Source organism: Doryrhamphus excisus, chromosome 6 (assembly GCF_030265055.1).
Source record: "Doryrhamphus excisus isolate RoL2022-K1 chromosome 6, RoL_Dexc_1.0, whole genome shotgun sequence".
Taxonomy (NCBI): Eukaryota; Metazoa; Chordata; class Actinopteri; order Syngnathiformes; family Syngnathidae; genus Doryrhamphus; species Doryrhamphus excisus.
In genome coordinates, this window is record NC_080471.1 from 6,874,488 (window position 1) to 6,892,637 (window position 18,150).

Here is an 18,150-nt window from a genome sequence, read left to right on the forward strand (position 1 = left end):
TGTTGACCTCTTAAGTTTTTCCTCACCTGTGACGAAAGCGCCCCAAAACAAAAGCTGTGTTGACGTTTACAGCACATCTACTGTGAAAAGAGGAATAGTCTGCCACGCTTCCTCACTGGACATAAATAAACACGTTATCTGCATGATCATCACATGACTAACACGCCGCATTAAGCATAGGAAGGAAACGTCTGTGTCATATGCAAACTCCAGCAAAAGCAGCTTAAAAGTACTTGCTGAGAAATGAAAAAATCAAAAATCAAAAATGCTGTGACCGTAGCGCTTTGAAGCAGCCCAGATGAGTCAGTGAGGAATAACGCTCGTCATCAAGGCGAGAGTGAAGCTGGGGGCGAACGCAGACTCCCAAAACATAGACTTATGATGACACCTACATACATTTGCATTTCACAAGAAGCTTCCAAGCCCTCCGGGGGCTAAAGCATGATTAATATCCACGTTAGACCAGAGGAATTCCAAGTAGAGAGCGTGGATGAAAAAAGTCCTGCCTGCTGACACAGGAAACCATAGTGTGTGTGGTCTGTGTCGACTACAGGTGTAGGGTTTGTTTTTGTATATTCCGTAATGGCCGCCTGTCGGTACGACTCCAATGTTGACAAACATTGAGAGGTGAATGCTTCCACGCGGGGTTGCTGTCCGCCCGCCCAAGGTCAATAGCTAACTAAAAGGCCTGACTGGTAGCGCCCTACAAAAAATATGACCCTCGGTGGAGAGCACGCCTCTGCCAAAGCCAAACTATCCCAATTTGGATCGGCACCAAAGTGTACTACTTTATATATTCCCATCCACTGTATAAACCTTCATGTTGTCATAAGCATTCATGGACTATTCATCGGAATTGATCCCAGAGTGGACCATATTTGGTAACCCAAGTTACTGTCACAAGTGAACAGACTATAGCGGTGGGGGGGCAAAACTGCATTTTCTGAATATTTTATTCCGATTAATTAAAAATCTGCAGTATTTTTACAAGAATTAAGGTAAAATATTAAAAGAAAACATTGTATTCTAATGAGAAAAAGCCATAATTTTACTATGTACATATAATGTCATAATACTAGGAAAAATAATGAAATGTTTGTAGCATTATGTTGAAATATTAAAGGAAGGCGAAGATTTTAAAAAGATTGTAATATTATGAAAAACAATCAAAGTAAAAAAGAAACTTGTCATTTTTTGGAAAAAGTTATAATATTATGAGAATTTACTCAAATATTATCGGAAGTCAAAATTTCAAGACGAAAAAGGACAGGAGAAACATGAAATTGTACAATTGTACAGCAGAAAAGAAAAAAAGAATAATGTATTAAGAGAACAAAAATCAAATTAAGTTGTCATATTATATGGAAAAATAATGTTATTTTAGTGGTGTAGTTGTAGAACTAGTTAGTAGAACTAAAGTAGAACTGTTTAATTTAAGAGGAAAATATTTTTTTAAATAAATAAAATATTGCTTATTTCAATTTTTTTCACAAAAAATTTAATTACTTGGAATTTTATTTTTAAATCACCGCAAAACATTGATTACATTCATTTAATTTCTCTTTAATTGTCATTTAATTAATGAAGTAGAACTGGAGAAAAATGTTTAAACTGTGTTTTTTTACTGCTATAACATTTAATTGATTTTATAATCTAATGATTTGAACATGTAAATAAAATGTATCATTATCATCAGAACCGTTTACGTACACCCACCAATCATCATAGAGAAAATGTAATAAGCATTTTTGTTAAACAGTAACAATATGTACAGCATGTTTTTAGCACAAAATAATCTATTTATTTCCTTATAAAATGTAATGTAATTTAAAAATATTATTAATTTGAATAAATGTTAAAATCCTTCCAAATGATTTATTGTTTTTAATTTATTTAACTGTTTAATTGTACTGCATCTTTAAATTAACTAAGCAGAACTATTTACTGACACTCAGCAAATCAGAAGAAAGAAATCTTTAATTGATAGGCATGTTTTAAAAAATATAACAACAATAATAATGCTTGTCTAGTCATGCACGTGTAAGCATGTGATGTACTGCAATGTAAATTGTTTAGCATGTTTGAAATACACTCAACCATGAATAGCCTCATTCCTCCACCGACTTTCCTGAAAAAGTAGCCGTTCCATAATCCGACCAACAAACAAATACTGTAGCAATGAAAACATGACCTCGCTGGCCCGGCCACTCAGCTAAGCCGCTGCACAAATTGCCTTTCACCTCCTCATATTTGCCACTTAGGCCTCTTTGTCCTGCCTTTATTGCTGCTCTGCTTCAGTCTGACTTATTCCCCGCCGAGTCACCCCGCTGCTACTGAGTCGTTCATTTCCAACACAAAGATCAATAAGCGATGCGCCTTATCGTATCAACGCCACTGTTGTCCGACTGAAATATTAGCAAACGGCGGCCACTGCCAAATGTCACCGTGTGAGGTTACGGTTGTATCTCTGGCAGGATGACCGCGTCTGAGGTTGGCCTCGCCGTAAAACGGGAAAATCCTTTTCAGATATGTAACGGAGATGCTGACATTTCACTAGACTCTCGCTAACTCTTAGCAATTGCTGTATGAACACATTTTAATAGGTCCCTCTTGGATGATTGGTTGCCAAAAGGCCACCCTGATGCGCCTCATTTAACAGGACACCATGGTGACCAGAAGAAAAAAAATGTTGCGTATAAAAGGCAGACAATCTTATCTGCATTGGCTAATATCCCAGCGTGATAACAATAATATTAGCAGAAGAGACAGAGGTGATGGTGGCGCGTGTTTCTCGTCATTCATTCGGCATTAGATTCAACTGCTTTATTAAAATCACAGCGGCTTTGACTTTTAAAGTGCAAAAATGTCTCAGTGGAATCTTCTGGGTAGTATTATTATTCCTGCACCTCGGAAACCTGCTTGTCTTTGCATTTGGATTCAGGCAGACCGCAACTGAAGCTCCCACTGTGATTTATTATCACAAATTTGTGCAGAAATTCTTCAAATGAAACTCACTTATACTTGAGAGGAGTCAGTTTCCAGCTTGTGAAAGCCGTCTACCAAGCTATTTTGACAACAGAGAGAATAAAATTTGAGTACAGTCCTCAGCATTTTTACAACAGGGGACGATACTGTAGAATTGAAACTTGGGTGTGCTTTGGAGTAGTCAGTGTACGACTTACTATCCACGGAAACGCAACACAAAACCAATATTGTCTAAATAGCTGGCAACTCTAGTGGTAAGCAAATCTTATTTCTAAATCAAATACATTCAAATTTAGAAAGTTATTGGCTGGCAACCAGTCCAGCGTGTACCCCGCCTCTTGTCAGATGGGATAGGCTCCATCATACCCCTGCAACCCCACTAGGATAAGTGGAAAATGGATGGATGGACTCATAGTTAGAGCCCTCCAGATATGAAATAACACCCCTATAGTCACCTTTGAATGCTCATTTGCGAATACATTGTAGTAGATATAATAGGAGAAGTGTGGTGAAGAAGGAGCTGAGCTGAAATGCGAAGCTCTCAATTTACCGGTGGATCTACGTTCCTACCCTCACCTATGATCATGAGCTTTGGGTAGTGACCAAAAGGACAAGATCATGGTACAGCCAAAATGTGTTTTCTCCGTAGGGTGGCTACGCGATACTCAGAGTAGAACCACTGCTCCTTCACATCGAGAGGAACCAGCTGAGGTGGCTCGGGTAGGTATCTAGCCTGAATGCTTCTCAGTCGCCTCGCTGGGAGGTGTTCAGGGTACGTCGGAGGTCTCGGAAACAACCCTCTCTCTCAACTGGCCTGGGAATGCATGAGGATCAGCTTGGAGGAGCTGGATGAAGTTGCTGGGGAGAGGGAAGTCTGGGCTTCCCTGCTTAGGCTGTTGCCCTCGCGACCTCACCTCGGATAAGCGGAAGAAGATGGATGGATAATAAGAGAAAATAAGACATAAATAAGACATAATATAGACTCACACATTAGCACTGGCAGTGTTCTACGTTTCTTTGTACTTCCTGTTTTACCTTATATTTGTATTTGACTTCATTCATCCATTTTACAGGGCTCGACAATAACAATGTACCGATGGCCCGGGGCAAGTTAAAACAAAATTGGGGCAAGTAAATCCAATCAGTGATATTCCCGTGGGGCAAGTACACTTTGGCATGCCATACTGCCAAGAGTTTTTTTAAAAGCGGTTCTTGTTGGGTGTTGGTAAAACACGGACTGCGTAATTCCGGTGCTAATTTGCAAACCAATCCTTGCAAATCTTGAAATGGACCAATCAGAATCGTTTATTTAGATTTAGATTTAGATTTATTTAGTCCGCAGTCCACAGTCGGCGTTTTACCCACACCCGTTCTTGTTGGCGATCAACCAACCAGCGATGGTTTGACTAGGAAAACATCTATCATGGCGTCCCTGCCAACATGGTCTAATTCTTCAACAACTTGTGAAGGAAAACAGCAAAAAGTGATGAACCAGTGCCTCCTAAACAAGTATTTTATTAGCGGCAGCAAATCAAATGATGGCACAGGTGAGTGAATCACATTGCTGTGACAATTTGAAGTGGTCACAATGAAACACCACCGATTAGATCCAATACCAAGTGCTGATTTTGCACAAGCTACAAAATCTAGCGCTTCCATTTCTCTGTGGATTTTTATCACCTTTGCTTCACAAATTATTGTTTGACCATTGAGCATTTTTTTCTTGATTCAAAACACTTTACTAGTACACAAATGTGTCTATTCAATAATGTTTCATTGTGGTGCACAACTTCTAAAAGGCAAAGTGTCTAGAAGTCTCTTGACAATCCAGATTTCCATGCAACGTCATGATCTATGTAGGAAAACAACCACAAGAAATGATAATCATTTCATCTTTATTTGAGATTCTCATGTGATGCCACAAAAATGAGATGATATCATTATGGCAGTCTTTTCATTTTACATGGGGCAAGTTCGGGCAAGTAGTTCTCACCTTAAGGATTCCCCGTGGGCAAGTCATTTTTGTTTTTAATGTAGAGCCTTGATTTTAGCAATTTTGTTAACTATCTGTCCACACAGATGGTGGTTTGCGGCGTTGACACGGCCGACGTATTGACAACTAGATGATGCAATTTAAGTAGAAATTGCTTGTGAATGCTGAAGCTGTAGATGAAAATGTTGAATGAATGTTAAAATATCCGAGAAATGCGGTGAACTCGACTTACTGAGGATCGGCCCAGCAACCATCAGGTTGTGAGACAACCTGCAGCACAGAATAAGTAGAATGTTATACGTAATGTTACATGTCAAATACATTTCCAGCTATTTTTGTGTGCTGCAGTTCAGGAGTAGAGAAGATAGCAAACAAATACAGTGAGAAGGAACACTAACTACTGGCCAGGTAAGCCCATTACAGCATTTCCACTTGTTCTTGCGGGTCCTTTTACATGGGGAATGTTTTGACGTTCCCATTTATACGAGGCTGATGTCATGTAAACGTTACTTCTGCACAGTGTTGCACTTTCACTTCAACTTCAACTAAGCAAAGAAGATGGAAACATACTTACGAATAAACTCCATATTTTTGGTACGTACCATCCGGGGACACATCTGTTGGAAGTGTTTTTTGGTTTTTTTTTTTTTTTAAAGGAGCCATCTGTTATTAAAATGGTTGCATGGTGCCACATTCTGCAAGTGAAGGACTCCTGTGATCCATGTGGTGCTTTATCTCCGCTATAAAAGTTCCACATGCGCACACAGCTTATCTCACTCTCCTGTCCTCCTTGGTACGCCACCACGGTACCGTGCCCCCACCCCCACAACAACCCCTCTCCACTCTCTCTTTGCTCCCCCAGGTTGCTGTGACCTTCATCCAGCTGCTACTGGAGCAGCGACTCCTCGTGCATCTGTCACCCCACCAGTCCTGGCTGGCTGATGCTCACATTCCGTATACTTCATAATTAATCGCCCAGTGTGCATGAAAAGAAAAAGAGGGGAAATAGCAGTAGGGAATAACGGGTGGGGGGGGTTGACACTCAACAGCATTAACATAAAGCAGCTGGATGTCGTATTAGCTGTAAAGCCGAGGTGATAATTAAAAAATAATCTGTGATGGAGTCACCTGGTCAGTTTGGGAATGAGCTGTGAATGACAAATGTGAAGTGACAATGATAAATAAAATGTGTCGAGCACGCTGGTGTCTTCGCTAGAACACAAACACTAGTCAAAATATAAGGTTTCACAAAGAGCGGCTGCAAAAACGACTGAAAGTGCTGTCATATGCATGCCAGGCCAGTAGGTGGAGACATCATTTGTTACAGAAAGGCCAATGCCTCAGGAGCAATGTAGAATTCAATATTAATATACAGTATGCAATACTTTCAGAGTTAGAGCACAATTTTTTTATCATTATCAGGGCCCTACAATAACACCCATATAGTCACCTTTACACTCCTATTATTCTTTGTTTACACCACATTGCACATTGCTAACACACAGGCTATGGAATCACAACAGACGGCTGCTGCCTCCAATTGCTTTATTCTAAACTTGATGGGTTTCAAACAGAGGAAAGAAGGACAAAGTAAGAATCCAAAAACGTACCACTTCCACATGGAATGAGAGAACTGTTTTCACTCTATCATGTCAGACATGCCATGGCTGACTCCATGCAGTGTGAAGGTAATGTAATGTCATGTAGTGTCTATCAATGTAGAATTACTGACCCCTAGTGACCACAATACTACATATGACTTATCTTTCAATATTTTATGACTTATAATAAGCCATCCCATAGTTGACCCACAATCATTTATTTAATTAATATTAAAAAAAAAAGAGTGAGGGGTGATGTTGAAAGAACAAAGTGGATAGTAGAGTCGTAAATGTTGCAGAATACAGCAGCATTACAAGTAGAATATCCCCACTATTGACCCACCTTGAAGCCCCCGTCCTTGTGAAAGCCACCTCTCTGAAGGAGGCACGTCACGGCGAGCTGCCAAATCCAGCACGGCCGTGCTACATTTGCACAGAAAGAAAACATCCATCCAATATGTTCAACGCTCAGATCAGTTTGTTTTGCTGCTTCTTCTACGCATTAGGCTGTGCTGTTTAACATCGCCTGCCGCCTCTCAAGTGTTTAAATGGAGATTCCCATCACCATCCATGCCAAACTCAATTATCAAAGTACATGAAATAAATACATGAGCATGCCACTTTTCTCTACTGCCAGTGCAAGATCTCCTGGATTGGAATCAAGGTGAAGCTCCTCCATAGCTCCAATGTCGGCGGGATTGGCTGCCAGTGTTGTGACCAGAGAGTAAGAGATACCACAGTTGGCATTAGGACTGTGACACCGAGGACAGTGGAGAGACCATGGAAGCCGAGGCAGATGTTTGTACAGTGGACGTGTATGTCAATGGCGCACAGTTCTCAGCAACGCAAACACAAAGGCGCTGATAGACAACAAACACTGCCTTTGTCAACAGATGGCACAGCTGTGTTTTGTTTTTATTGATTATTTTCCCAAAGGTTCCCCCCAAAAATGGCATGACATGGTGTCTGAAAGCATCACACCCACATTTACACATTGCACTTCAATGCCTCATCAGGTATAGCAGGAGTAGGGACGGGGTACATGGTCTAAAGTCACATCTGAAGGGGTTTGGGAACCGCCACACTTCGTGCATCAGGCCTCTTGACACCAAAAGCTCAAAAGCATGTTGGGCTGGTTTGAGCAGACCGATTCGTGCCCAAGCACGGCAGACTTCCCTCATTGGCATGGTTGGAAGAGGTGGGCCAGGGCAGAGCACAATCTAATCAGTTCTATTAAAGAAGTCCTATTGGAAACTGCCATAATGAACCATGGAAGTTTGTTGTTGTGAGAAGCAGCAGCAGAACAGGAAGTAAGCATGTGGCCATGAATATGGTTTGTCCGCATGTATGTGTGAAAAAAAATTCTAAACATGATTTAAATTTGTGTGCGGCATAAAGACGTACCCTACCATTAAGTACCATAAAGTATTTAAAAACAGTCGCCACCTTGTACAACAGAAAAACAGTGGTACCTCAGTTAACATCTTCCCCAGTTAGCACATTTTTCAGTTAACATCCAAAAGTTTTTTCCAAAAGAAATTTGCCTTGACTTTAGCGTCCAAAATAACATCTGGTTTGTTCACGCTGCCATCTAGGATCATGCGCACTAGGAATCCGATCTGCAGGATCGGGATCGGCGGCCAATCAGCTGTATTTTTGAAGGTCAGGCTTCCACCCCGAGATCAAGCCGATCTGGTTGCCGTATCAAGGTAATGGTAATGGTAATGGTTTTATTCAGTATCAGTATATCAGTAACTGTTACATTTGTTCACTTCCTGCTTTCCATAATACAGTTTAGGGTTTGTTTTTTTTTAATAATGCACCTCGTACCGAAGTATGAGGTGATATGACCATACATTGACATAATGCCATAGCACTTTGGACACTGAATATTGAGCTCCGTAGCTACAGCGGTAGTTCCCCCTCATTGTACCCAAACTGCTGTGTCACAGTGCGGGGAGCTCCCACTGGAAGTGCCGCTCTAACCGCTGATTAATTCTACAGACCGTCAATGAATTACTATTGAGACTAGTTTGTTTTTTTAAAAAAGTAATATATTCTTAATCACACCAAAAATGTATCTATAGCAAATGTGTGTCTGTGGTGTGTTTTCGTGGCTCAATCAGGCAGGCTTTCAGGAGCAAAATGCAAATGAAAGGGTTGAAAACTGTATTTGTGTCCCTTATTATTTTTTCCCCACTCGCAAAGTCTAATTTCTAGGCGCAGATGTGAATGAATTGGTTGCACTGTACAGCTCTGTACTGGATAAGAACTTCTGTGAAATAGAGAAATTAAAATTCAACTAGAATTATTGTCCATAAAATGTGCTTTGTGCTAGAATTTTTAGGTGTCTGGAACAAATTAATAATACTCCAATTGTTGTCTAGAATTTGGTTTGATTAGAGTCTGTTTTGGTTTGAGTCATTCTGGAATAGATTAATGATGTTAACCAAGGCACCACTGGAATGAGAACGACTCAAAATAAGACTGGAAATAGTCAGAGAAATTTTAGTAATACAACAGAACAGAAGTGAGGTGGCAAGCAAACGTGGTGAAGCACAGACACTCAGAGTGGAGAGGGTCTCCTCTCGAAGATTATAGCGTTTTCCCCATGAGCTTCTCCTAACTTTTTTCCACCAATAGCACCCACTACAGCTTTATATCATTCAAAATAATACTAAAACCTGAGTTCAGAGGAAGCCCTGAGTGTCTGACGGCTCGGGGTGGAAAGCAGCAATGCTGCTCTGGGAGGTAGAAGTACAGCTTGGCCGTGATGATGATTGGGTTTGGACGCCTGCAGACAGAAACGTTTCAAACACCATTGAAGTTCAATGCAGCTGAGGCGGAGTGGTTCAGGGGCAGTTTAAAACCACATGATTCTTTGCGCAGAATGCAAACAACTGTTTCATTTTGGGTGCTTGTTTTGAAGACCAAACACATCCAAAACAAAACAAATCATCTGGAAAAAGGGACATTCTTCCAAGCAAGACTGTTAGAGTTTCCGCGTAAATGCTCAAAATGGTCTTTTTCACAACCAAAGCGACAATGGTGGACCGCTGGGATGCAAGGTCCATTCACAGCACCTTTTGAAAATATCAATCCAATGCGATATCAGCACAAATGTTGCGTGAATGCTTTTTTTCCGGGTACTCCGTCTGATATAATCCAATATTACTTTGCTGCTGCGATCGGGCCGATGTCAATATACTATGTGCGCAAGTGTGACACTAGGCTAGGAGAAAGCATGTGGGTCAGCCTGTCACAATAACACATTCTGCTGGACAATAATTGTCCTACAAATGATTGTCAATAATTGATATTATTGACAATATTTTGGGAGACTATTTGGTGAATATTTTTGAAATGAATTATATGGCATAGTATGGAGAGTACATCGTATCAAAAGCACAAAACTTTAATTTCTCAAGAGTATTCAACATTATCATTGGAAGAGCTTTTAAATAAATTACACAACAATAATACATTAAACAAGCAATAAAAGACAAAAAAATTACTCTCAGTCCCTCTCTTTGGCAAAAATTGCACTTCAATAAAAATTACCAAAATAAAAATAGACAAATGCAAACGTAACGAGTGATACTGTCTGAGCGTACACCATTTTCCTCTTTCGTTTATATTTACTTTGCCGACCAAACCCCTCAGTGAGTGTTGACAGTTGGGATGAAGGCTCCGTTCCACCTGTTGTATGCCCTGCCTTCCTCGCCACTACTTTCGTACAGAGCCAACATATTGGTTCATTCCGTTCACCTAACCAAAATATTCCCACACTGGAGCTGTGGCATTCACCTTAGAAACCATCGTTTTTGTGCCTTCATTCATGTTAGCGTATGCTAGCTCATGAGGCTAACTTGCATGGAGGCTGGGCTACCAGTAAGTGCTAGCTGCTAGTGCAGAGTGAACCCTCTTGTCATCCAGCCTGTGTGGCAAAGAGAGACCTGGAAAACAAACATGCATGCACATGTCAATTTATCGAGGTCGGCAAAATTATAAACTTTGTTGTTGTTTTTTTTTTTAATTGTTCAATTAATCATGACTACATTATGGCTACTACATTGGGTAATAGGAGAGTAAAGGTAACTATACGGGTGATATTTCATGTCTGTTATGTCGTGTCTAATAATGTTAAAACTGTATTTAGAAAGTTGTAAGTAATAAAGAAATTCACTTATCACTGTTGGGTCTAGAACCAATTGACTGTGATAAATGAGGGATTACTGTAAAGCATAATCATATACCCGCGCCACTGAACTCTCTCACTAAATCCGGAAAGTACAGGGAAGAGCAAAAGCAATAAGGTGCAAACAACAAATTATGAGCTACTTTTAAACATTAGGGTGCGCGACCATTGCTGGGTTAAAGCTAAGCTGTTTTGCATTTTGCCCGCTCACTGCACCCAAAATGCGTGTGTACCCGTCCCTGATTATGGTGTACCGTTACAAAAAAAAGAATGTCCTAAAAGGTGATGCTAATCAGAGCCGAGCAGTGACAGCCAGCGGCAAGCTGGAGTCCTCCAAAAGAGTTGAGGGAGTAAGCACAATAGTTAACGCCATCACACCTTGGAGGCTCGTCACACTTTATCTCTTATCTATCCCGACTGGGGAGAAGGGGAGGGGGCGCTAAAGTGCTGAGTGGAAAGGGTGTCATGGGTCATGCTGTGTGAAGTGCAAACAATGCCGCACTGGAATGAGGCGGTAAGATAGAGTTAGAGAGGAAAGTTTGGAAGTGGGGGGAGGTTGAGGTGAAGTCCAAGGACAAGGGTGGCACAGATAGGATCAGAAATCCACCTCAGCGTGACCTGCCTCCGTCATAGGATAATCCTTCGACATGAAAAGATGAGCCAATCTCCAAATCTGAAGGAAATCTCTCATGCCCAGATTCCTGCACCGATGCCTAATGCCAAGGTGACACGCCCTTCACGGGTCTGTCAATGTGTGCTCGACATACGCACCCGTGGCTTATTTCCTGACCCTTTTATGACGGCTTATAAAAAGCATTCCTGACTGGTTGGTCAAACGTCTATCAGACCAGGACTCAAAAGTAGGTCTTATATTTATGATGACATGATGATGATTTAGGTCACATCCTGCTTGCTTGTGTGAGCGCGAGCAGGAGATTATCTTGTAATTCTAAATGAGCTACTTGCCATCAACCAATTGCATAAACACTAATCATTTATCCGGCGTTTTCTTCTTCTTTTTTGGGCTATATACAAGCTGCTGGGGACAGTGGGGATTGCTTGTTGCTTGCAAGGATTATGGTTTTTATTTTCAAAATGAAAATGACAGAAGTCAGTAATCCAAAGCAAAGCAAACAAAGAAGATGAGGATTCAAATTGACCTCAAAAAACAGCAACTTTAAATAAGTCTCGGAGGTTCCACAGTACTGTATTGGAAGTGTGTTATCCTTGATGCTGGAACGCCGTTACGTGTGCTGGAACTTGCTAATGAGCTGTGTGAGTCTCCACGAAGTAACGATGTAATGCTGCAATTGTCCAACGTAATATAAACCGCAGACACTGTTCCGTCGCTCCCTAATGGTTCCTCACTGTTTTGCTGATATTTTAGTTCATTCACATTCACAACAGCGTTCATATGCTGGGAATGTTAATGTAAAACATATATAAGAATAGTACCAGTGGTGCCTGACAAAGTGTGTCCGACAATGAGTGTTACTCCATTGGCAAATGAGGTTGGTGGAGCACCAGCAGCGCCTACTCTTACACGGTAAGTCAGGGATCTCCAGCCAGTAGATCATGAGCTGCCAGTAGCTCCTAACCACTTTTCAATTAGCTCCTCAGAAACTTCATTCATTTATTATCAACTCCTATAGCCACTAACTTAGAAAGTGTTGTTGTTGTTGTAGTCAGGAAGTACTTTGGGAATGTGACAAATCATAGCGGAGTGAGCGTGCCCAGAGGCGGGCCATGGTTGGAATAAATGAAAACAGACCATTTTGGTGGGAAGCACAAATACAAGGAAATAGAACTGGAATAGGTGCAGATTCTGGAAGATCTAGAAAGTTTGCTGTGCGGGTTATTGTATGTAGCTGCTCTATAGGAGTCCACAACTAAATACAAAGGGTCAAAAAATGAGCATAATAGGTCCCCTTTAACATGAGACTACACCATTGTAACATTTAAAAGGTCAGACAAGTGTAAAAAGCATAATAGGTTCCCAACATACTCTAATGGTTGACATACTCTTCACTAGTCAACTAATCGTGGCAGTCCTAATACTAAGTCACAAAAGCTGCCCAATCAAGTCCTTACTTTACGTGCATGTTCTTTACAACCTTTGATCCTATGACAAAAATACCAGCGGGAATACTGAGCGAACCGCATCAGAGTACCCAACCACAAGTGTGGACACAGTCCAAGAGAAAAGCACAATACTAAAATGGACGTTAAGCAGCCAAAACATTCAGGAGCATAAAAGCAGAGTGCTCAATAATACTCTGGTTGGTCAGACACATTTCATTGCATCCAAAAATAGTCCTGAGTGGATGGAACCACAAAGTTTCATTTCCAGAGCGCAGTGACCTACTACTACTAAAAAAAAACAGACACATGGAAATGACTGTCTTGTGCTGGTATAAGAACATATTAACTTTCCTTCTGCTTTTGGGATTGTTTTGCACAAAACGGAGTCTCCTCTTGCTCGAATGTGGAATCTCTGATGATGGTACGCTTGCCTTGCCTAGCGCAAGGAGAAAATATTTATCGACACTCTCCTTGCGAAGATAAGGTGTCTCTGTTTATTCAGAGTGAAGGAGATAAAACCTGAATGAAGCCTTGTTGCTGCGACCGGTTGGGGGCGAGGCGAAAGCTGAGGAGGTAGTGTGCGTGTCCGTGTGAGCAGATGGCCTGTATTGGAAAAGCATCCTTTGCTCGGTCCGGACGCTGAAGGCGCTAACCCCCACTCCAACTCTCCACCCCACCCCAAGACTGCCAGCACCAGCAGCAGTCTTTCCTGCTTCCACATGCCCCCAGCCGTGTTAATCCATCCCTCAGCGAGGTTGTTTGTATAATGTTATTTAAAAGGAAGTAATCTGCAGTAGAGGGGGAGGCATGCTACGTACAGTAGGCCTCTACTCAATGCACGCATGATGTCTGATGTGCCAAGAAAGAGGACTATTTACCAGACAACAGAGGACTGTTGAGGGCTGCGGAGATGCACGCTGACAGAACCACGCAGGAAACTGTGGCGTTTGTGAATAGCGCCTCTGTCTGCTTTATCGCCGCAACAGACAAGAAGCAACGGCATGGGGGGGTGGAGGTTGAAAGAGGAAAAAACAAACAAAACTCGCTTCTGCAAGTGTTGATGTCATCCAGAAGTGGACATGACCAAAATGACAGCAAAAGCATCCTCTCGTCTCGCAGAGGTTTCTTTTGAGGTGATCAGACGGATGCAGGTGGAGCAGGTAGAAGGGGCGCGGGGGGGCTCGTTTCCCTGTCCAAACACTCCGCTGAGAAGGTACAAGTTTGCACATGTAACGGCTACAACCATGCCTCGACACACTTTTAGAAGTGCCCTTGACACTTTATAACTCTTTCTTACAGAAAACATGCAAAGTTGCTACATCAAAGTAGCAACCCCCCCCCCCACATCATAATCTTACACTGATATCCAACCCTCTATTCGAAAAAAAATCAACCAGGCTTTGCTGCACATCTTAAAATCAAGCTCTGACAAGTATCTATCAGTCAGCTAAGTTCACTTGGACTTCAAACCTAGCATGATGTTGCTGTTAAAATGTGAGTGTAATGTTAGCACTTTAGCTCACGCAGCCATGCTATTGCTGCAAATGTTTGTCTACTCCTGTCCCACTCGTTAACGTTACGTCGTTGTATGTGATATATGGCATCGATACACTGGATCAGTGCAGACACTTATGAGCTTTAGAGCCACACACAGTAGGGCTCACTAAAAGCGCTTTTAAAGTGTCAGGGAGAGGTTTTGGACAACAAACCTCCAAAAATATAACACAATATGGCTGCACGACGGCTGAGTGGTTAGCACGCATCTCTGTGTGGAGTTTGCATGTTCTCCCCGTGCATGCGTGGGTTTTCTCCGGGTACTCCGGTTTCCTCCCACATTCCAAAAACATGCTAGGTTAATTGGCCACTCCAAATTGTCCATAGGTATGAATGTGAGTGTGAATGGTTGTTTGTCTATATGTGCCCTGTGATTGGCTGGCCACCAGTCCAGGGTGTACCCCGCCTCTCGCCCGAAGACAGCTGGGATAGCCTCCAGCACCCCCGCGACCCTCGTGAGGATAAGCAGTAGAACATGAATGAATGATCCACATGTCAACCTTCTTAAAAAGGCAGTGTGAAAAGCCCTCAAGACACAAACGGTAGCCTGAATGAGAGTCCTGCATGCCTTTTCATGTTTTAAAAGTAGCTGTACAAGTGTTTTATAGCATACAAAGTACCTGTCCCTATTATTATGAAGCTAAGGCAATATGTGGCACCTCTGGCATATACACCACCTCCAAAAGTGCTACCTAATGAACGCTAATGGCAGATACTAGAGTCTTGCTGCACTTACAAGTGCATCATATGATCATATCGTGACGTACATTGGATTTTTTGGCATATTTAATTAAAAACCTGTTAAAATATTGTGAGTGTCTGCATCTGTGGAACATTGTGTACTGTACATGTGTGTATATGTATGTAGATGGACATCACATGACTCTTGGGAATGCTTGTGAAATTGAATAATTACTGTATTGTGTGTGTGTGTGTGTGTGTGTGTGTGTGTGTGTGTGTGTGTGTGTGTGTGTGTGTGTGTGTGTGTGTGTGTGTGTGTGTTGAGCTACAATGCTAATGCTATCCAAACTTGCAACAATCAAGCACCACAGTCCGGCATGGATGCTGAAGTGCTACAAGCAAATAAAACGTCTTGAATGTTCTCGAACTCACCTCTGCGAAGGGACGGGAACAGTCCAGGAACCGAAGAAGAAGCAAGTTCACATCCTCCTGAGGGTGCTTGTTGAAGAAAGGCACTATTCCTCTGCAAACTAGCTCCAACCAGGAAGGCGACACGGTAGGAAGGAGCAGGAAAAAAGATGGGGAGGGGGGAAAAAGTATTCGACAAATGGCAACGTCTTCTTGTTTAATGTTCTTCTACGCCCATGGTGACTTCCACCAGGTGTGCTTCCTGGGGCTGCGACACCTGTGGGAGCCGCGCTCAAGAGCTCGCCTCGCCCGCCATCGCACGCGGGGATCCGGGTAAGGAGACGCGGAAGAAGAGGTGGTTGTGTCGGTGGAGGATGGGGGTCTGTGTGGCACGAAGTGGCCGACTGACGATGGTACGCGAGCGGCTGCGGAGAGGAGCGAGCTCCCGATGTGAGTCCTGCTGCTGCACGGAGGAAGAATGGGGAGAAGTGTGGAGCAGGGAGACACAAACTCGACTGACTGACTGAGTTGGGATGTCTGTTGACTCGCTGGAATGTTTTCCGCGGGCGGTGGGAGCGGCTGGCAGGCAAGAAGGCAGTGATCAGCCCCGGCGCAAGAGCCAACCAGAGAGGAGGCCTGACTAAGGAGGGGGCGGTTCCTGGGAAGAATCATAGGCACTGTATTACTGAAAAAGTTACATTATTTTACAAGGGAGCAGCACTGTCACACGACACGGTCATTGACTAGACTTGAGTCTTCTCCATAAGAATGCGAGTGGTTTGCTGTTTTTAAGAATGTTGTACAAAAATAGTCAATGATCCGCTGTGTGAGGTGCTTTGCTGTTGTCTGGAATCATCCCAAAGATATTAGATCCTTAAATCAAAAACAGCAATGCAATATTGTCGTGTAGAAGGTAATTGTGGTCGATGTCAAAAAACAGCAACCCACTTTTGTTTAAAAAAGATATTTGACTTACGTCCTTAAAACAGAAGAGCACTCCTAGTTTTTTTGCAGTAAGTTCCTAAAAACGGCAAAGCATTTCTGTTAAGGAGATCTGTTCCTCACATTTTTCCAGTAGATGCTTAAAAACAGCAGAGCCGTCCTGTCATATACAAGATTTTTTTTGTTATTTTTAACATAGATTCAAGGAGCACAGTGATCCGGTATTGATTTTTAGAAAGTAGATTCCAAAAAACAGCAAAGCACTCCTCTCGTGTAGAGGATCTTACACTGCCATTTTTGTAGTAGATTCTTAATAACAGCAAGGTGCTCCTGTTCTGGAGAAGATCTTTAACTCAGAGTGGATCCTTAAAAGTGAGATTCTGTTTTTAAGGATTTACTGCAAAAACATGATATTCTACAAACAGGCACATTTTGGGCATCTGCTGCCAAAATAATCCTTTAAAGATGTACAAGTAATACAGCATAGCTCTGCTGTTTTTGAGGATCTCCTGCAAAATTGCTAAACATACCCTATATGGCAGAGAACGTTGCACTTTTTAAGGATCTACTTCAAGCATGTGAGTCAAAGATCTACAAATAGGACTGTGTTCCAGTTTTTGGGCTTTGACTGCAAAAACAACAACAAAGATATTCTATATGACAGCAGCACTCTGCTGTTTTGGGGGATTTACTACAAAACAGTCAATGCTTCCAACAATTTATTTTAAATTCTTGAAGTTTCTGTCTTGCTGATTAAAACACCTGACGGGTGTTTTTAAACCGCATGACATTTAAAACTCTTTTTCTCAATCAAACGGTGCCCTTATGGCATAAATTAATATTGTTATCTTTCCAGTACTTGCACATTTGCACTGTAATTATGATTTATCATACTATCTAATCCCTTTGTTCGGTCCTTAAATTCAGCTACTCTGCACCATGATCTCACAGAACACTTTAGCATATTCTACCTTCCTTATTTTGAAGTTCCCATGTAGGCTGTGTCAATGTTATTGCAATGCATGGTTGTCGAAGCGTGCCCATGAGCAATAACACAGACAAGCACATGCATATGTCGCTTAGAAACATGATAAAACATGAAACTGATACACTATGTGCTTTGAAGGGACCTCCTGCAATGGCAATGTTGCCCCCGCCCATGGGTTGGGTGCCAGTGGGTTGCTCTAAGCTGTTTTGTTGCATTTTGGGCAACAATTGGATCCTTGTCATTGCAGTACGTGACATGCTATAGCTTAGTTGCTAGTTTTACCATTTTCAACTTAGTCATGTGTCAAACCGGGTAAAAAGCAATTTGTGAAGCTAGTTTGTGAGGTTAGTTTGCAGCATACCTCAGGGGTCAATCCTGGAACCACAACTGTTTATATACAATATAAAGGACAGTTAGTACTATTTGCAGAACACATTTCTTCCCAAAATGAGTCTCTTACTGTTTCACCTGGAGTCCAATATCATATTAGGCACTCTAAATTGTGTAGCTCCTGTCCTGACACCGTGTCTCAGTGTCATTGAGTGATTTATAGGCATGCAAATGAGATTTGCGGCACAGAAGGATCGGGGGAACTGGCGACCCAGCGCTGACGCCGGCACAAAGCTGGCAGAGATTCACACCACGAGATGGGGAGATGGCCTTCACGGGTCCTGATGTTGACTGATGAGCTCCGGGAGTATCTAGGCCAAGCCAGGCG

The 18,150-nt window shown here is 42.1% G+C and overlaps 1 protein-coding gene across 2 annotated transcripts in view; it reads right to left on the bottom strand.

The window, feature by feature from the left end:
* plxnb2b (plexin b2b) overlaps nt 1-16,125 on the bottom strand; it is a 203,088-nt gene extending 186,963 nt beyond the window's left edge. The window contains exon 1 of one of the 2 annotated variants that reach the window (XM_058075677.1): nt 15,527-16,125. The gene's annotated coding sequence lies outside the window, so the exon portion shown is untranslated. The remainder of the gene's footprint in view (nt 1-15,526) is intronic. The other variant, XM_058075676.1, reaches the window with a different exon arrangement.
* Nucleotides 16,126-18,150: the final 2,025 nt, after the last annotated feature.